The sequence below is a fragment of the Moschus berezovskii genome, chromosome 8, assembly GCF_049115385.1.
Source record: "Moschus berezovskii isolate FMDL1 chromosome 8, NW_MosBer_1.0, whole genome shotgun sequence".
NCBI lineage: Eukaryota > Metazoa > Chordata > Mammalia > Artiodactyla > Moschidae > Moschus > Moschus berezovskii.
The window spans coordinates 45,435,150-45,453,635 of NC_142467.1; the positions used below are offsets into that span (position 1 = coordinate 45,435,150).

General features: G+C 43.9%; 1 long non-coding RNA gene across 1 annotated transcript; it reads left to right on the plus strand.

Annotated features, from left to right (window-relative positions):
* The first annotated feature begins 145 nt into the window (after nucleotides 1-145).
* Nucleotides 146-18,137, plus strand: LOC129559576 (uncharacterized). Its single transcript, XR_008686573.2, has 3 exons — nucleotides 146-224; nucleotides 3,824-4,032; nucleotides 17,107-18,137. It is a non-coding gene; the product is annotated as an uncharacterized LOC129559576 (long non-coding RNA).
* The last annotated feature ends 349 nt before the right edge of the window (nucleotides 18,138-18,486 follow it).

Below are 18,486 nucleotides of genomic sequence, written 5' to 3' on the forward strand. Positions count from 1 at the left end.
GCGGCGAGCCGAGCTGACCACGCGATCCGCGGCAGGCGGCGGGCGGGCGCGCGCCTCGCGACGCAGCGGGCAAGGGGAGGGGACGGCGCAACGGGGGCGCGCCCGCCGGGGCTGGCCCTGGGCGGCGGGCGGGCGAAGGCGGCGGGAGCGCGCGCGCAGGGCCTCGGGGCCCCGCCCCTGACCCCGCCCCTGGCCTCCAATTCCTCGGCGCACCTCCCGGGCTGGTGGGTGAGGGGTACTCAAGCCGGACGGGGGCGAGCACGTGCCTGATGCAATTCGGAAGGTGGGGGGGGCGGTCAGCGAGCTCGGTAGGAGAGACCGGGTGTATAAAGAGGGGGAAGTGTCTTAAAGAGCCAGCGCTTGAGAGCGTCCGCAGGTGGAGCACATGGGGCCGCGCCACGCGGCCAGCGGGGCCTGCTCGCGCTCTTTAGGTTGGGTGCGCCAGAATCTGGGGAATGAGCCACTGATATAACCCTGAGCTTACAGGATGATGGGGTGGGGGTGCTGTCGCCTCACTTGCGTCCCATAGGCCTGGCCCCTCCAGGCCCCGCCTGGGTGACCTTGGGTGAGCCGGCCTCACCTCCGCGGACTGTGCTCGGCTCCTCCCAGGCAGCCCCGGCCAGGTCACTGTCCCGAGTTGGGTTCGACACCCGGCCTAGAAGACGGGTCTTTAACCCTAGGGGGCATCGGGTGTCTAGGAAGTGAGCAGGGAATTACCAACAGCCCCCAACCCAGCCAAGCCCTGAAACCGAGTATTTATGGGCGAGACATGTCTTTTTTTTTCCCCCCTCAAATGGACTTCAGTTTTTATAAGAATTGCTTGGGGCAGAGACGAACCAACGCCGAAATGGGACTCTGGAGATCTGAGATTTTATTCTGACCCTGGTCCTGCCCCTTACCAACTCTACATTAGTTGGGTCTCAGTTTCCTTATTGTAAAATGAAGACAGTGGTTTCAAATTTTAGTGCACATTCAATTAAATATTTACTGTGGGGGGTTTCTAGGAACAAGGCTTGGAAATAAACAAGGCCTACAAGGACCTCATGGAATTTGCATTCTAAGGTGGGGAAACAGTAAAACAAACTTATGAACAAGAGCTTGTCTCATATCTATGAAGACAGTAACTACTAAGGTAATAGGTCACTACATCAGTTACTTTAGTTTGGATGATGAAGGAAAACCTTGAATGCAGATTCCAAAGTATTTGGAATCAGGCATGTCTGGGATTGGGCCCAGAAACTGCACATCTAGCAAGAACCCTTTTGGTGCTTGTGGTCCTACACTTCACTTGGAGAAGTCCTGGCCTCTGGCTGGCTATGATATGACCTGCTCAAGACATAACAGCCAAGAGTGTTAGCCATCTCCAAAAGAATTAGAACACATGACCTGCTGGACAGAGAAGGCTTACTGAAAATCAGCATTTTGAAACTGCCCCCAAGAGGTGAGGCTAGTTGTAGGGTTGTTGTAAGCAGGACCACTGGGGAGAGGTGCTGGTGAGGACAACCAGACAATCTGATGTGTGGTCCCAACTCTTCCATAACGTGGTGTCCACACCTTGGGCAGCTCCCAGCACTTCACTGGCCCCCTCTTCCCTGTTAGACAAATGGGGGTAAATTATGCTTGACTTGCTTCTAACCTCTTAGCTTTTGTGAGGAGACAGTGAGACAATGTCAGTCAAAGTGCTATGTAAATTACAGAGACTGAGGCCAGTGCTTCAAAAAAGATACAAGGAAGATCTGGATGAATTAAAACAGATTCTTTGTCGTTACATTATATATACCCTTAATCAGAAGGTAAATTATTGTACACTGTCACTAGCATGCACTATTTTTTATTTTATTTTTTAATTAATTATATTTATTTCCTGAAAAGCATTCACATTAGACTAAGTCTGAACTTTTTAAGAGTACATAATGGTCCTTGTTGGTCATTCTTTTCTATATTCCTATAGCTGGAGGTAGAGGGTATGCTTTGTGAAGAGAGAAGGGCTCTATGTGGACGAGTAATTTGTTCATGTTACCCATCATCAGTCTGAGCTGAGCAAGCAGCACCAGGCCCTATGTGAAGGCTGGAGCAGCACTGAGATCTGCACCCCCTAGGCCTGCTCTGCCCCAAAGAGGGGCTCCTAACACCCATAGGCCATTTTACAGATGGGCAAACTGGGACCACAAAAGGAAGATAAGACAAGGTAACTGGCATGAGACCACATCTTACACTGAGGCTATTAAATTGAAAAAAGAATCTTAATGATTAGTCAGTTGCCTTGTTTTTCAGGAAACTAAAGTTCAGAGAAGTCAGGTTACTTAACCAGTCACACAGCTAGTCCATGGCAGAGTCAGGTCTCATACCTGAATCTTCTGATTCTAAATGCAGTAGCTTTTTCTATTGGAAATGATGGAATTGCAATTTGAATTGTTTTTGTTTTTTTTAGATTCCTGACCTACTATGGCATTCTATATGCATGTGTTCAGTTTTAAATACTATTGAATAGTTCAGAGTAGCTACTTTTATTAAGCAACTACTATATGCTAGGTTCTATGAGAAATATTAATACTTGACATACCTTATCTCATTTCATCTTCACAATAACCTAATGAGTTAGATACTAGCTTTTCCCACAGATATCTACTGTGTTCCTACTATGTGCCAGGCACTAGGCTAGGTCTTGAAGCTATTATCTTCATTTACAAATGGAAGCAATTGAAGTTCAGAAAAACAAAGTCAGCTGGCTGCCTAGGGTCTCAGGCAGCAGCTAATTCACCAGGCCTGTTTTTATCCCCCGCACTACACTGTAAGGCTGCCTCTCTTCTCTCCATTGCCATATCGATGGCTATTTGTGGAGCACTCATCAAATACATTGGACTGGGGAAGATACTAAAAAAAGCTGAACGCTGTCTCTCCAAAAGGTAAACTCTAATTGGAGGAACCAAGTAGTTAAGCAATAAATGATCTCAGGCAAAAAAAAAAAAAAAAGAAGTTAAACAAGATATGCTTTAGGCAGAAAGCAATAAGGATCAGACTAACTTGTGCTTTGCCCATGGCTTGAACACATCATAGTCTTAAAATGCACAGACACAGAGAGAAAATCAAACTTTAAAAAATTAAAATAATAAAGTGGGTCCAAATACCTATTTATAATTATGTGCTTGTTTGCCTCCTGGTGCTGACAACTTCCTAAAAGAGAGACGGAAAGCTGAAGCAGGGACTAGAGACAGCAGACCTGGTTTATAACCTGGCCCAACCCCAGGCCCAGGAGCAGGATTTGGAGCAGCCTCCTGAGCCTTCCTGGGCTTCCAATTTCTCTGTTCACAAAATGAGAAGCATAATACTTGCATCAGGCTCATGGGTAGGAAGAAAGATAAAATTTCCCTGAAACTGTTTTTTGGAGGGGAACATAGGTAAAAGAGAGGTGGTTTCTTTATCTGGGCTTGGATATTCCATTTTATTCCTCTTTGATTTTCCAGAGGGCCTTTTATTTCTGAAAGAACTTGGGCTTTATCACTTATCTTCTGATACCAGGGGCTCCTAGGCTTGAGGCCTCTTTATACCAACATGGAAGAGTAGGTGGGGTTAGCAAGGGAGGGGCATTGGCCAGACAGTATTAGCTAGGGAATGTTTTCCAAAACCTGAAGACTCTTGGACCTTCTGGCACATGCCAAGAAACTTACTTCAGCTCATGAGAGGAGGCTCAGCCTAGATCTCCTCTTGTCAACTAGATGGAAACAGCAATAGTTACAGTGTAAGGGGGATAAGGAGAAGTCAGAAGTACTGACTGTTCCCATGCCTGCGTATCAGTCGCTAAGTCATGTCTGATTCTTTGCAGCCCCATGGACTGTAGCCCACCAGGCTCCTCTGACCATGGAATTCTCCAAGCAAGAATACTGGAGTGGGTTCCCATTTCCTCCTCCGAGGGATCTTCCCGACCTAGGTATCAAACCCTCATCTCCTGCATCGCAGGCAGATTCTCTGCCACTAAGTCACCTGGGAAGTCCGACTGCTCCCATAATAACATGGCTAACCCTCAGGGTTTCTGTAAGTATGATTACCCCCATTTTACAGATGAGGAAGTAGGCTCAGAGGCTGCCCAAGCCACCCCATGAAGTTAGTAAAAGATGGAGAATACATTTGTAAAGGTCTGATTTCTTTTAATGCATTCCCCACTCTGAGTTAAGAGACAGGCAGGATCCCATGGCCTCTTTCTAATCTATCCTACCTACACAGCTTCTTCCTCCATTCCCACTCCTCTTCCTGGTGTTCTGAACTTTCTCAAGTGGTCTCCTGCGGGGCTTCCCCACCAACTAACTGTTCTCCCCCCTGCCATGCAGCCTGAGCCAACTCTCTGGTTCTTTGATCGATGGGCCCTGCCTCTGCTTAAAATCTTGGCGCAGAGATGCCAGCCTGTCCCACTGCTTTCAGCCACACAGCCTACATGCCAGCAACAGTCGGCCACTCGCTGTTTGTTTTATCCTTTCATTCAGCCAATATTTACTGAGCATCTGCAATGTGCCGATTACTGTCCAGACCCTGGACATGGAAAGGTGAGCAAGACACACAAGACCCATGTCTTCAAGAAGCTCCTATCTAATTCCCTGTGGGCCTCATGCTTTCCTGCCTAAATTCATGTACTTTCTCTGTGACAAAGCTATTCACAATGAGGTCCTGAGTGTAAATCCCAGCTTGACCATCTCGTGACTTCAGGAGAATAACTTTCATCTCTTTAAGCCTCAGTCTTCCCATCTGTCAATTGGAGATGATAATACTACTTTCTTCATAGAACTTCTGTGAGTCTTAAATGGGAGAATGTGTGTAGTTTAAAAGTACAATGCCTGGCACATAGTATGTGCTAAGTAAATATTACCTTTCATTACTTTTATTACTGCCAATGATGCCTTTCCATTTCCACATACCCAGAATTCTACTGGTCCTTCAAGGCTCAGCACAAAATGACAACTTCTTTACAAAAATCTTATTTAATTTCCATAACTAGAATAGATTCCTCCCCCACTGTTAACTCCTAGTGACAATTTCCCTAAAATATTTAGTACTTTCTATCTTCAGTTATGGCTAGTGATGAATATGCCTTATCCTCTATCTAGATTATATTTCTTGAGGGCAAGGATTATACCCCATTTTTCTTAGTGTTGCTTATAGTAATCATCACTGCTGCCTTTACACAGCAAGCCCTCTGTGTGTTTTCTGGACAAGGGAATGAATGAAAGATCACACCTTATCACTTCAATGTTCCGGTAACTAGAGCAACATTGTCAATGGCCAGGTACTAAATTTCATACATTTATTTATACATAAATATTACTTAATATATATACTTTATAATGTATATCGTAAATGTATTATGTATAAAACATATAAATTGCATATATACTTTAAAATGATAAAATATAATACAAAATGGGCTAACTTTTGCAAATAGAAAAAAAATTTAAGTCTAGCAAAGCAGAGCCCACATACAAGCGCACAACCCAGAGGCAATCACAGGCAAGCTGGTATATTTTCTTCTAGTCTCTTTTCTGTTTGTATTTTACATAACTGAGACCATACTGCACATCCCACAGCTTTATTTAACACTGTATTATCGGCATTGTCTGCACATCATTGCAAATCCCCTTCACACAGTCAGTGAGGGTCATCTATTGAGCACCTTTGGTATGCCTTACCTCTCAGGAGCCCACCATCTATTTGTACCACACTGCATTTCTGAAAGGGTTTCATGGAGAGAGGACAGATGTGATTCTCCCCTGAGCCCCACAGAAATTCAATGACTTGCTCCAGGATGCTGGGGGAGCAGAATAAAGATCAGAACTTCAGTCTCTCCCATCCCATTCTAGGCCCCTGCACCACACCACAGGAAAGAGAGATAGCACACATCAAAAATGCAAAACTCCCATAGCCAAAGGAAGGTAACTATGTTTAAACACTCCAGGGTCAAGAAACATCCAAGTTCATGGGGACAAGTGGGAACCAGCAGTCACAATGAAGGCAAAAAGCAATCTTCCTGGCAACAGGATCATAATTGTGCTCCAGGACAGAAGGGCCCTAAGCTAGGGACTGGAGTCAAAACAAGAAAGGGCAATACATGTTTTCTGTCCTGGGGCAGAACACTACGTCAGCACACTGTTCTCTTCACAGATCACTTGCCTGTCCTTCACCTCTGGCACAGAAAAAAGGGCACAGGGTTTGGGGTCAGAGTTGCATTCAGGCTCAGGTTTGCCCACTTTCAAGCTGTGTGATACCAGGCAAGCTATTTCACTTCTCTGAGCTTCAGTGTCTCCAGCTATAGAGTGGTGAAAAGTGAAATACTTGCCTTATAAAATTCAGAGAACGTTAAATGAAGCAGTATTTGTGTAATGGTATTACAGCCCCAGCTCTGCACCCACCTGCAAGTTCTTTCACCTCTTTTTGCCTCAGTTTTCTCATCTGTAAAATAGAGATGATAACAGCACCCCACTCTTAGGGTTACTGTGGGGACTAAGTGAGTTAACACTTGTAAGGCACTTAGAACAGTACCTGACAAATTAACTGCTGAATAAATGTCCACTATTATTGTAAAAAGGATGGTGGTCACTGGCATAGAGTCAAGGCAACCATTCTTCAAATCTCATGAAGAAAGCAGAGACAGTGTTACCTTAATGTATAGATAAGGAAACTGAGGCTCAGAAAGATTAGGTATTTATCTGGACTCAGCCTGCTAGTCGGGGGCAGCTCCAGGACTTCTAAAGATTCTAAATGCAATGCCTTCTCCTCCAGATAATATTCTAGCTGTTGGAAGCTGCCAGCCCTCTGGCCAATTTCAGCCCACAGACATGTTTTGTTTGGCCTCCACAGTATTTTTTTTTTTAATTGAGTTGAACTGTGATTAGATGGCCCCAACACACACTAGTGGGCCTCAGGCCCCAGCCTCCTCTGGTGCTTGTTTCTCCCAGCCAACGACCTGCATTTATATCCCTATACAGGCTGATACCACACCAGTCACTAACCACATGGTACAGACACGTTTAAGAGACCAAGGGAAGGAAGAGAAGAGCACAGACCAGAGGGACAGGGAAAAGGTGGTCAGGGAAGACTTCTTGGAGGTGGCTGTACTTGAGTTAGGACTTAAAATTGAAATGTGGGAATTATCTAGATTAAAAGGAAGGGTAGGGGGTAAGGCAGATTAATCTGGCATTTTGTGACCTTCAGGGAGGTTTATGAGTTTCCCTGCCAAAACTTTCTCAGGCCTTTTCCTTGGTTGAGAAGAGGGAAGAAATGAGTGCCCTTTTATCAGATGAGGTCATGTGACTCAGGAGGTCACACTGTCAACGTCTGTTGATTGGATTACTGATCTGTGTCATCATCCCTAAAGATTCTACACTGCATAAGGCAACAGGAAGGAGGTGTGATCACCGAAGTATGAACTCTGCCTGTCTAACTATGGCCATCTGGAACTAAATATCTTTATATCTGAGCAGTCTTGATAGCAGTTTCTAACATTTCCCACCTCTGTGGCAAAGAAGATGAGTGCTAGCTGTAGGAATGAGGTGGCGAAAGGCTGTGGTAAACTAGTAAAGCTGCCTGATTCCCTGTCCCAGTGACATTCATTGCATCGGAGAGGCCTGCCGATCCCCACCGTGTCCCATAGCACCTGAATCTCTGGATCTGTGACACATGGACGGAATAGGGAACTTCAAATAACATGAGTGGCCTAATTACCTGGGCTTCCCTTGTGGCTCAGCTGGTAAAGAATCTGCCTGCAATGCAGGAGACTTGGGTTCGATCCCTGGGTTGGGAAGATCCTCTGGAGAAGGGAAAGGCTACCCACTCCAGTATTCTGGCCTGGAGAATTCCATGGACTACAGTCCATGGGGTCGCAAAGAGTCGGACACAACTGAGCGACTTTCACTTCCTTCCTTCACTTCACTTCCTTCCTAATTACCTAATTCAGATAGAATGTGTAGTGATCATTAAAGACAAGGAATAGCCGGGTTCACTTTGCACTGACAGCATTGCCTGGCGGGTTCTCTGCAAGCCTCCAGGGTGACAGGGCTCCCAGGGAGCCCCTGCATTGGGAAAAGCAGGAAATGTTACAGCGTGTCATGCATAAGCCCTCCCATGGCTTCATAGTGCAATGAAAATGAACTCCAGGCCTCTCATCTCGGCCCATAAGACACCATGTGCTCCAGACTCCATCCACCTCAGACGTCCCCTTTCTGCTCCTCTCCCCTGCCCTTGCCCTGTGCCAGCACCTCCAACACGGGGAGCTCATCCCTGCCTGGAGGCACTGCCTGGAACACATCCCCACAGCACAGACACACAAACAGGATACACTTAGGCTTCAAGCCTCAGCTGAAATGGCCCCTTCCCAGAGAGACTGCCCTTGATCAGCTTGGCTGAAGTACTTCATGTGCTTCATGACACAGATCACAATCTCTGATTTTATGCATGTACCTGTTTTTTCCCATTTCCTCCACTAATGTGTAAACTCTGTGAGCCGGAGCTTGTGGCTATTTTGTTCATCCTTAGTGTTCCCAAGCACAAATCTGTGGTACAGTAGACCCTTAGTATTTTGTTGAAGGAATGCTGTGTGGTCTCTGGCAAGTTGTTTCCCCTCTCTGGGCTTCAGTATCCCCACATGTGAAATGCAGAGGCTGGATGAGGGACTGCAGAGAACGCTTGGCACTCTGACTGTGGTTCTGTGACTGACATCTGGGCCTTGGGTCCAGGAGTGAGCCTGGCATGCAGCATCTCCATAATGCTGGACACAGGCATTGATTTAATCAGGCGGCGGACACCCTGTAATTTACTGTTCTGCTGTCCCTCCTCCCTAGTCCCTCGGCTGAAGACCATGCTGTCAAATTTCCAGGATGATCCACACATAGCCACCTGTTCTCACAGCTCACTGATCCCAGTGCCCACAAGGAGGGGATGGTTGGCAGGCAGGACAGGCTGGGAGAGGATGTTCAATCCAGGTGGTCAAGAGCCAGGAGGACTTGTCAATGTCATAAACTGAAAGACTGGTATCTGTGAGAGATTTCATCAAATCCTACACTCTCTGGTAGGAAGGGACCTTCCAGGACAACCCATCAGCCCTCTGCCTCAACCCTACCTGCCATAAACACTGCTCAGTAATGATCACCGTCACCTTGATTCCACTCGAAGTGCCCAGAATAGGGGCCTCACTGCTCTCAGAGCTGTGCATCTTGTCAGTGAACAGCTCTGTTTAGAAAGCTTTTTCCTCAGCAGCACAGTGAAACAGGAGGCAATATAGCACAGGTGCCAAGGGCGAGGGCTCTGAGCCAGGAAGCCTGGGCAGAGTCTCAGCTCCACAACCTCCTTGCTTTGTGAGCCCGAGCAAGCTAGAGCCCCTCTCTGTGCTTCCACCTCCTCGTCTGTTAAACAGAGAATCCTCACTGGGCTGTTGGGACAATCACAAGTGTTAATATCTAATGGGAAGGCAATAAATTGTAACTGTTAATTGCCACCTATGAATGTTCTTCTTGTTGTTATTATAGTTTTTAGCTCTTCTTGGACTCTGTTCTCTGGGTTGGTTGATTTGTCTGCAAAAGAGACAGTGGGCACAGCCCAAAGACACAGGCTGAGAAATCAGAGGGGTGTGCTTGCTGGTGGCTATGAGAACATTTCACGTCATCCTTCCGGGCCTCAGGCTCCTCACCCGAAAAAAGGAGAGTAGATAGTCTGTCCTGCTTTCTTGTCACAGAACCCATATGGAACGAATGAAAAATAGACAAGAAGGTTTTGAAAAGTGAAACGTGCTATCTAAAAGTGATAGCACTTCTCTTATGTTGTCAGAGAAGCCCTTTCCTCTTTCAGCAAGGCACATTAGCTTCAAAAGAGCTAAACTCAGCCTATTTGGCAAACAGTGTGTTTTGGGTACTTGTTGTGAATTTGAAGCTAATCCCTTCAGAATCTTCTTTTATTAATGTACCAGAGCAAACAAATTTGAGAAGGGTTTACTTACAAGTACTTGGTACATTCCTACAAGATGCAGGGATTGGTTTGGCTGATTTCTGCCATCTTTGTTTATTGTTATTATATAATTATTATTTCTTCACTTTCTCTTCTTCAGCAATTTGATTGGCAGGATCCAGGTGAGGTGCATTCACTTTGCAAATATCAGCAGGACATAGTAGCTCTGCATACTCTCAGGAGTCTTCTGTGACCTTTGACCAATACCTGCTGTGTCATGTGGACTGAGAGACAGCCTCCTCATTGTACGGGAGAGAAGCCAGGGCCTAGAGAGGCGAGGGCAGCAGCCCAAAGTCACACAGCTGGTTAATGCCAAAGGCTTGACTTAGTAACTAGGTCTCTTGACTCCAAACTCTATGCTCTTTCCAACAGTTCTGTGGACTCCTGCAATTTCTCTAAATTAGCTGTGTATCAGAATCTTGTAATTCACAGGGGTTCATGTTTTTCAAAGCTCATTGAATTGTACATTTAAAATCTGTACAATAAAATGAAAAAATCTGTACAGCATATTGTTGTAAATTTAACACAATTAAAAAAAGAGAGAAAATGGTATGGCAGGGTCCCATTTCATGAGGGGGGACAGTGTCTAAGGTCAGCATTTATGGCAAAAATAATATATAATATAACGGGCTCAAGAAAAGCCTTAGGAAGGTATTAATAGCACATAGGAGTCAGCACGGTTTCTTTGGGCATTTTAACAACCGACGGTTCAGAGGGTTCAGGTTAGATGCTGGCTGGCATGTAGGGGTCAGGATGTGAGAAAAAAAGAATGTGTCTCTACAAGAGGGTGACATTCAATGTGGTGACATGCATATATGGGAACCACATCTGCCAAGGGAATGGCAGCTTGTAGTATCTCACCTTAGACACACACACACACACACACATACATACACACACAGGCAGACCCCCTCTGAGCAGCTTCCTGGAGCAGGTTAACCAAGGGTCGGAAGCCAGAGACAAGGATCTGAGGGTTCCCAGGACCCACCAGCGTGAGAGTGAAGTAGGGGATATTTCAGGACCTGGCTGGGGAGGGCTGAGGGGAAGGGGCTGAAACAGGTTGGGAAGTTGGAACAATGGAGAACACCTCCTTTAAGAGGAGAGGGCAGGGGTGGGAACCAGAAAAGGAGGAGGAGATTAAAGGCTTGGAGGAGATCAAAGAGACAGACAGTGGGAAGTAGCTTGGTTTTTGAGAAGAAAACAAGTACCAAGGGCTGACCTGCTGCAACATTACAGAACTAGTAATTGTCCTTTGATAAGTAAACATCCTAAAATTTGGAGTGATGGGAAGCTCATCCACGAAACAGAGTATGTCTGATGAGAGTTTATAAGTTTCAGAAAGGTTGTTAGTCATTTATACATAAAAAAGAAGATTCCACATTTCTCGGTATCAAAATTTGCTCTTTTGAGAATTTTAAACATTCTGCCTAGAATTGTGTTAAAATAACACATATGTTCACCTTGTACCCTTTAGGATGGTTACTATTGAAAAAGAAAAAGAAAATAAATGTTGGAATGGATGTGGAGAAGTCAGAACCCTTGTACACTGTGGATGAGAATGTATGGTTGAGAATGTAAAGTAGTGCCGCTATTATACTATGGGAAACAGTATGTAGCTTCTTCAAAAAATTAAAAATATATCTATTATATGATCCAGCAATGCCACTTTTGGGTATATATCCAAAGCAATGGAAAGCAGGGTCTTGAAGAGCTATTTGCATACCCATATTCATAGCAGCATTACTAATAGCCAAGAGGTAGAAACAACGCCAAAATCAATCAGTGAATAAAAGGATAAACAAATACAGTTCATACAAACATACAGTGGAATATTATCAAGACTTAAAATGGAAGGAAACTCTGCCACATGCTACAACATGAATGCAACTTGAGGACATTATGCTAAATGAAATAAGCCAGTCAGAAAACAACAGATACACTATGATTCCACTTATGTGGGGCAGCTAAAACAGTCAAACCCACAGAAACAACACAGAATGGTGTTGCCAGGGGCTGGGGGAAGGGGAAAAGGGGAGCTGTTTAGTGGGTAGATTTGCAAGATGAAAAGCTCCAGGGATCTGTTTTACAACAATGTGAATACACTTAACACTATTGAGCTGTATAATTTAAAGTGGAAAATGTTATGTTGTTGCTGCTGCTGCTGCTGCTAAGTTGCTTCGTTAGGTGTCTTTTAAACAGTAAGAAAAAAAAAAAAAACAGACAAACAAAAACCCAGTACATTTGCCTATAGACCTCCCTTTACTCCCTGAAAAACAGCTGGCTATAAATCAGCTTGTTCAGTGTGATATTGCCTGTGTCAAGTGTCCTTTTTTGTTCTAATATATGTGTGTCATCATCATGAGGATATACACCAAAAGATAAACAGGTTATTTATCATGGCTATTTCTGAGTACTGATTTGTTCTTTTGGCCACCCTGCATAATTGGCCAACCATATAATTTTCTAACTTTTTTTTAATGAGCATTCTGTTAGTATTAAAACAACAGTAAAAAAAACTCCACCCCATTCTAGCCCCTGTATTGATGTCTACAAAGCTTATAGAAGCTGAATCTGCATTTTTGAGTTTTATTTCATATGTAATTAGAAATAACTGCTAATATATATATATATATATATATATATATATTTTTTTTTTTTTTTGCTGCACCATGCAGCATGTGGGATCTTAGTTACCCAACCAGGAATCAAGCCCACACCCTCTGTATTGGAAGTGCCAGAGTCTTAACTACTGGATAGCCAAAGAAGTCCTAATAATTATTTAAAACATAATAGTAATACTTCCTATATAGGGCAGGCTTAATCTGTTCCAGACACTTCTGCTTTTTATGAATTATGTCATACAAAACCCTCTGAAGTAGGTATTATTATGGAGCCCATTCTACATATGAGAAAACAGAGGCTAAGTGGCTGGTGCAAATTCATTTATAAATGTTGGATCTACATTCAGACTCACAGCAGTCTGATTTCAAAGCCTGTGTTATTGACAGCCTGACTGTTCTGCTAGGCCCGCAGGATGTGCTTATCTGTCGTCTAGTTTATGAGTGCCTTTGTCAGCCACAAACATGTAATTTCTGTGTTACTTAAATTGTTCAAACAATACCTTTCCCAATGGTTATAGGATATTTCTTTCAAAGATAAAGCAAAGGTCAAGCTCCCTACAGAAATCCCAAGCATGTAACATTCCAGGTGAGTCCAGACAAGAGTAATGAATGAGCCAGACTCTGGTCTGGGACTCTGGTATCATACCCAGGACATTCCCCTTCTTCACCTATAAACTGACTCCACTGCCCACTACAACCAATCAAGATACATACTCACTTCCTGGGACCAACTTCAACCAGAGGGGAGGGCACTGTATGGACAGGAAAGGAGGCCAAATATGATTTATCTCAAAAGAATGATTACAGTTATATAATTAACACCTTGTATCCAGACATTTTCATCTCTAAGGATCTCTGACAGTCTTACAGATTATTTAAATATATATCACATACATTGCTGGAGACAAAGTCTATAGTTTCAGAAGATAATTAAAATTCCTTCCCCTTTGGAATTAAGAGAATTGCTTATGGGATGAACATTATGCCCACCAAACACACGAATAGATCTAAGCCTAGGGACTCCAAACATAGGGCTAGAAAGGATCTTGAAGAGCAATAGGTACAGGAGAGACAAATTTCTAATATTCATAATACTCATTTCAAATCCCCTGATCATGGCAGGAGTAATTAATCAGTTATAACACTTTTCCCCACTAAGCCTGGCTTTGTCCTCAGAATCTTTCTCAACGTAACAATTCCAGCAATCACCACCACCTAATCAGAGTTGAACCCTTGGTCATCCTGTAAATTAGTCCACCATCATCCCTCCAGCGTGGCAGAGAGGGAACTGAAATTCAGAGAGGTAAATTAACTTGCTCAAAGTTACACAGTCAGTAATACAAAGCTGAGGTTTCCAAATGCTTTTTTATTAATCTCTTCCTCTGCTCTTTGCTCTGCTCAAAATATACTTGGTGGATTATATGTTTTGCACTAGACTTCTCTTTCTTGAATGACCTCTTTAGACTGCCTCTGCCAATGATTTGCTGAATGATAATGGACCTATTGCTTAACCCTTTCAGCATCAAGTGCTTTTAAGGTTAAAACAGACATAGTAATCTGGGTCTTTGCCTTGCTTACTGGAAAACTGGGGTATTCTTTTTGAGAAATGTGAGCTGCTGCTGAAATTTATATGACTATAGAGAGAGGATCACACGTTTTGAGAGCACCTTCTCTAGGTAAGGCATTGTGCTCCTGCTGCAGTGTGGTTTTCCTCAGAAGAGTAAACATGAAGCAAGACATTGGCTGGCTATGGTCACTTGGCTATGCTCCTTGGAAGGCTACCTAGAAGGAGGTGGCATTTGAGCAAGACTTTGGAGAGCAATACGATTAAATGTTTCTTTTGATTATAAAATAATACATGGTTATTACATGATCACTGGGATGGTATGTCAAGAGGAAAAAAAATCACCCCTATTTCCTTTGTAAACCATGTCAACATTTTATTTTTCTCTTCCAATATCGTTTTACTCTATGCATAGGTGCTTGCTTTTTTCCTCTTTCCACATGGTTGTTAATCTATGCATTCCATTAAAAATTTTATTTATTTATTTTTGGCTGTGCTGGGTCTTCACTGCTGCATGGACTTTTTCTCTAGTTGGGGTGAGTGGGAGCTACTCTCTAGTTGCAGTGGGTAGGCTTCTCATTGCTGTAGCTTCTCTCATTTTGGAGCATGGGCTCTAGGTGAGGAAGTTTCAGTCGTTGAGGCACATGGGCTCAGTAGCCGCAGCTCTGGTGCACAGGCTCAGCAGTCGTGGTGTGTAGACTTAGTTGTTCAGTATCAAGTGGGATCTTCCTGGACCATGGATCAAACCTGTGTCTCTTGCATTTGCAGGCGGATTCTTTACCACCAAACCAACCAGGGAAGCCCTGCATGCCATTTTATATTTTGATTTTATTTAAGTTTTAATATAGTATGAGAATGCTTCATAACCCAATAATTCTACTCCTAAGAATAACAAACCAGAAGCACATACGTGAGACTCTCCTGGTGGTCCAGTGGTGAAGAATCTGTCTTCTAATGCAGGGGACAGGGGTTTGATTCCTGGTTGAGGAACTAAGATCTCATATGCCAGGAGGCAACTAAGCCGGCGCACCAACTAGAGGGCCGGGCATGCCCACGCGCTCAGGAGCCCGTGTATTGCCAGAGACCCTGCACGCCACAGTGAAGGTCCTCCATGCCATAACTAAGACCCAACACAGCTAAAACAAGTAAATAAATAAGAAGCACATACATACACACATTCACCAAAAGGCAAATGCCAGCAGTACATATTTGTAATAGGCCAAACTGGAAACAACCTAAATATCCATCAATAGAATGGATAAATAAACTGTAGTATATTCACAAAATTGAAAACAATACAGTGATGAAAATATAATTACACAAAGCAATGTGAATGAATCTCACAAATATAATGTTGAGCAAAAAAAGTCAAACACAAAAGAGAACACGTTGTATGATCTATTGACATAAAGTCAAAACCAGGGAAAAACTCGCCCTGGTATAAGACGTTAGAACAGTGTTTACACAGCTCGTGACTGGAAGGAAACACAGTGGGGGCATCTGATTATAGTTTATAAACTATAAGCACTGGGTGAAAATGTATTAAACTGTGCATCTCTGACTTGTGTACTTGTGTATTTGTCCACATATGTGATATAAGTCAGTAAAACATTAATTAAGTACTTGCAGGAAAACACATTCATTAGACAGACAGGGCCAAGAATGTCAGTTTGGGCAGAGGGAACAGCACAAAGACTCAAGAATGGGAATTGAAAAACGATCAAGATTGTTTGTGACACTGGAATTACAGTATTTTGCATGAAGAAACTATCTCAAAAGAATCTGCCTGCCAGGAGAAGGAAATGGCAACCCACTCCAGAATTCTTGCCTGGGAAATCTCATGGACAGATGAGCCTGGTGGACTACCGTCTATGGCACCGCAGAGTTGGACACAACTTACTAAGTGAACAACAACAACACACAATCAGGCAGATTGTGATTTGGGGAAATAGTTCTTGATGGAAATGTGGCATAAAATGGAGAGTGAAGTGACCTAGCAATATGGAATACAGAGTTTTGTAAGAAATTAACATTTGTGTATAGAATAATAGCTGCAAACATTCAAACAATAAAGTCCGTGGCTAAAGGGAAAAGAAAAGAATCTGCCTGCCAGTGCAGGGGCCACAGGTTCCATTGTTGGTTGGGGAAGATCCCACATGCTACAGAGCAACTAAGTTTGTGCGCTGCAACTACTGAAGCCCACATGCCTAGAGCCTGTGTTCTGCAACAGGAGAAGCCACCACAATAAGAAGCCTGGGAACTACAATGAAGGGTGGCTCCCGCTTGCCACAACTAGAGCATTCCTAAGCAAAGCAATGAAGACCCAACACAGCCAAAAATAATAAATAAGTAAATAAACAAAGTAAAAATAAAACAACTTAGGGTTTAAAGACAACTACATTTTTCTGCCCATAATTCTAAGAGTTGGTAATTTGGGCTGGGTTCAGTTCAATAGTGCTGCTGCTGCTAAGTCGCTTCAGTCGTGTCCGACTCTGTGATCCCATAGATGGCAGTCCACCAGGCTCCCCTGTCCCTGGGATTCTCCAAGCAAGAATACTGGAGTGGGTTGCCATTTCCTTCTCCAATGCATGAAAGTGAAAAGTGAAAGTGAAGTCACTCAGTCATGTCCGACTCTTAGCGACCCCATGGACTGCAGCCCACCAGGCTCCTCCGTCCATGGGATTTTCTAGGCAAGAGGACTGGAGTGGGGTGGAGTGCTGCTAGTCTCATCTAATTTCACTCATGCACTTGTAGTCATGGAGACTGACTGACACTGGATAGTCCAAATGGCCTTTCATCCTTTTTGTCTGCTCTAGGGAAATGGATCTGGGCCCTTTAAATATCCTTTTCTTTTGCCAGCTGGCAGGGTGCTCAATTTTGTCAACAGAGGGAACTTGAGAGACATTAAAGTAACAAAGGTTTTTTGCTTCCTCGTTTCAGTGTGAAGGCTCACCAGGCTCCTTCACGGCATGTGGGTTCTCCCATGCTCAGCTCCTCTAGAAGACAACTTCTCCTGCATCAGGCTCCTGCAGGTCACAGTAGTCAGCAGCTTCTCCAGGAATCCTTGTCCAGTGATTTTGTAGTAAAGTGTCTCTAGTGAGACATTTCTCTATGAATAGATTTTCTGGTAACTGAGAAGGCACATTTTCAGCAACTTTCAGAGGGCGAGTTCCCTCCTCCTTCTTTCCCTTTCTTCTTTCTCCCCCTCCTCTTCTTCTTTTCCCTATTTCTTTCTCTCGGCCTCCCTATGGGACTTCAGTTATTCATATTTAGACATTCTCACCATGTTCCACGTCTCTTTTTTGTATTACATGTGCTATAGTTTGGATATTTTCTACTGACCTGTTTTTCAGTTCACTAATTTCATCTTTCATGTCTGCAATTAGCATCCACAGTGATTTTGGAACCCCAAAAAATAAAGTCTGACACTGTTTCCACTGTTTCCCCATCTATTTTCCATGAAGTCATGGGACCAGATGCCATGATCTTTGTTTTCTGAATGCTGAGCTTCAAGCCAACCTTTTCACTCTCCTCTTTCACTTTCATCAAGAGGCTTTTGAGTTCCTCTTCACTTTCTGCCATAATCACTGTGGATGCTGATTGCAGACATGAAATTAAAAGATGCTTACTCCTTGGAAGGAAAGTTATGACCAACCTAGATAGTATATTAAAAAGCAGAGACATTACTTTGCCAACAAAGGTCCATCTAGTCAATGGACCTTTTTTCCCGTGGTCATGTATGGATGTGAGAGTTGGACTGTGAAGAAAGCTGATCGCCGAAGAATTGATGCTTTTGAACTGTGGTGCTGGAGAAGACTCTTGCGAGTCCCTTGGACTGCAAGGAGATCCAACCAGTCCATTCTAAAGGAGATCAATCCTGGGTGTTCATTGGAAGGACTGATGCTAAAGCTGAAACTGCAATACTTTGGCCACCTCATGAGATGAGTTGACTCACTGGAAAAGACTCTGATGCTGGGAGGGATTGGGGGCAGGAGGAGAAGGGGACGACAGAGGATGAGATGGCTGGATGGTATCACCGACTCACTGGACATGAGTTTGGGTGAACTCTGGGAGTTGGTGATGGACAGGGAGGCCTGGCGTGCTGTGATTCATGGGGTCGCAAAGAGTCGGACACGACTGAGCAACTGAACTGAACTGAATTTCATCTTTAGCTGTACTTAGCTGTATGGTAAACTAAGATCCATCTTTTAAGTTCTTAATTTCAGTCACTGTATTTCAGGCTTAGAGTTTCCATTTCTAGGATTTCCCTGGTGGTCCAGAGATTAAGACTGTGCTTCCACTGCAGGGGGTGCAAGTTAA